Raw genomic sequence first — 3,242 nt, 5'->3', positions numbered from 1 at the left:
TCCACAATGCTAGAAAAGTATAAGCATTTATGATATTGACAAATATTATGCATGCTCACTCTTTGATCCAAAGACTCCAATCCTCTCTGTAATTGCAACATGATGTATATACACATCGATCGATCGTAGGGCTATATGCTAAATTATTATGCTCAATCATAACCTTGTGGGAGATGCGCACATAAGCAGGGGCGCGCTTTTTCTTATATTCTTCTCTATATATAATATTTATTTCTACATGTTTTTCCGGAAGCTTTAAATTTGGCTACCTGCTCGATCCATTTATAATATGTTACAGTACCATGACCTAACAATACAACGTCTAGCTAAGATATATACTTTATGCAAAAGCCATTTTTTACTTTCCTAGCTAACTTCTTAGTCATATATATGTACGTGTAATTAATTAAAGTGTTGAGGATATTTACTTTAAATCTGATAGACTACATGCAATACAGTTACGTGCGTAGCAGTAATGGTGGCTCCATTCCCGGCCTTATCCTTACCCATTTTTTATCACGAAGGTGGAAAATTAGCTTATGATCACTTCGAATTATTGCAATCAGTACTCCTAAAGATATAAATAAAGTTTTTCCTACTTTTGATTAATCTCTCTTTGCTTTATAGGAAGAAGACATATATAAAGTTTCATCGTTTTTAATATTTGTCAAAGTTTCATATACACATAATTTGCTTTAGTAGTGGCAATTAAGCATATTCGATCCTTTCTAGTGTAGTACTAGTCATGTATGCATGCTTCTGACTGCAACATATGTAATATCAGTACTGATATTTTTGTGTCAAATCATGGAAAGAGATTGTAAATAGTTGGAATATATATACTTTTGAAATTGCACTACTACAACTAAAGAATTCTAAAGCTAGCTATTGCATGCACCTCTTCGTCACGCATCTCAAGCTTGCTTTATGGCATAATCGGTCATGTGTGGGATGTATGCATGTAACATTACACACACACACACACACATATATATAAATACGGGATTATATATATATATATATATGTGTGAATCTGTGATTGATTTACCTTCTACATGAAGCACTTCCAACAAAAAGAAAACGAAAGGAAATATTTTCATGTAAAGTTCTTGATCTGTGATCTCATCAAACATGCACGTGGGAGACGATCATTGATCGATATATTACTTGAGTTATAAAGCAAACCACTTGAACAAACAAAAGTGATTTATAATGTTGATATATTTCTTTGACCAAGACTAAAACATTACCTTTTGATTATTACCTTCTGGACCCTGGTGAAGATTGTATATATCCACTCTCATTTGATTATTTCATATTTTCATTGCAGGCCGCGTGAACTCTAGGTGTGTTCTGCTGAGCAATCCTATGCTTTTTGGGGTATAAAACCAAAGTAAAAGACTGAATTCTAATGATTTCTCGACATGGTCGGGAATGCTTTTTGATTACCTATGCTTGCTCTTTTCTTCCTATGTTTATCATACTGATTCTTGGCTCATTTTGAATGAGGGACAGCCTGTTTTCTCACTGTGGTCTCAAAATACTAGTGGAACCTCAAAAATAGAAAGAATAAAGAAAACAAAATAATAAAGAAAAAATTTAGTTGCAAGCATAATTGTGCACTAATATGTGTACCAATCTATTGTGATTGGTCAAAAAGTAGATTTTATTGAAAATAGTACTAATTTAAATTTTAAATATGAAGAAATCAGTACTAGTACGCAGATTAATACACGACTTTACTTGTATGTAGCAAAACTCAATAATAAAATACCATTTGGCCGCAATGAGCGGTGAAAGTGCCTGCAGAATCGATCTACCGCAGGGTCACCTTGAGTTATTTTCTTTTTCATATCTTTTTTGCTTCTTTTATTCTGTTTATCCTTTATCGTAGCTAAATGCCCAAGCACCATCAGTGCTACAAGCTGACGTTTTCTGTCACTTGTTTGAAGGAAGAGTCATTGGAACTCGAATTTAATTAGCATGTTAATTACTTGAAGAGAACAACAAGTAGTCTTAATTTTGTACAAATTAAAAACTCAGATTTTCTAGGTGAAAAAGGAAAATAAAAAAAAGCACATGTTTTTAAACACTACAAGAAAAGTAGACTTTTGTGACTAAACTTTAGTGACTAAACGGATTATTTCCTACAAAAATCGTGAGAAATAGTCATTTTGGTAATTAAATTTTAGTCATAAAAACTTAGTGAAATTTCATATTCATAACACAAAATTGTAATATCTATTTAAAAAATCAGTTAAAATCATAATTTAATCAACACTAACAAGAAAAAAAAAGGAAAAAAAAAAAAAAAAAAGAAGGAACAAGATAAACCTGAGCAAGCTGGTGGCTTGCACTATGCAGCTCGAGTACGTACGTATATATATATAGATCATGATCATCTCAAATCGTTGATTAGATTCCAGGTGATAATCTGAGTCAGATCACTTTAAGATCGAATTAGAATGTACATTACCACATTCCCATGCATCCAATATCTAGTATATTATTATTCAGATTTTCCAACTGAAAAAAGGTACATCACATTCATGGGAATCTTCCCATCGAAACATCAAGTTACAGTTGTTAAATATTTTAACATGAATATTAATAAACGGATCTTCGATTTTATATGATCTACAATAATAAACAGTAATAAATAAATGCGTACCTTTCTCCATCAGTTTGATGAAGAATTAAATCTGACTATGAGAGAAGGATCACCCTAGCAACTTCACCTCCCAAGTGTCTCACGATGGCAAAAGGCACTCTAATGTTGTAGGTGAGAATCCTTTAATCCCTCAGTGCTATTTATAGATTTCTGACCATCAAGAAATCTAAGAGTTTGTATCTGACTATAATTAGAGATAGAGTTTTAATCTTATCTGTTAGGATTTCTGTTATCCCGTTATCACTCATCTTTAATCTGATAGACTTGAGCTATTTCAAATTCTATTAAGATGGGTGTGTGGGACATAGAGTTTAAATAAAACTCTTACATTCTCCCACTTGGCCCATACGCCCATAAAATAATATTTTCCGTTCATGGGTTTATTACAGGAAATTAACCATACTGCGCAAATTCATTTCCTGAAACTTTCATAGCTCAAAGTACGTTACATGAGTTCTGTAATATCAATGTTAAATCAACTACTGATGCGAGTCATGGCGGTCCTTTGTTATATAATCAACAAATTCCCTTCCATGTACCACAACACCAGCAACCAATTTTACATGATCTT

The sequence above is a fragment of the Carya illinoinensis genome, chromosome 5, assembly GCF_018687715.1.
Source record: "Carya illinoinensis cultivar Pawnee chromosome 5, C.illinoinensisPawnee_v1, whole genome shotgun sequence".
Classification (NCBI taxonomy): domain Eukaryota; kingdom Viridiplantae; phylum Streptophyta; class Magnoliopsida; order Fagales; family Juglandaceae; genus Carya; species Carya illinoinensis.
The sequence above is the reverse complement of the archived record's forward strand: the minus strand, read 5'-3'. Positions refer to the sequence as shown.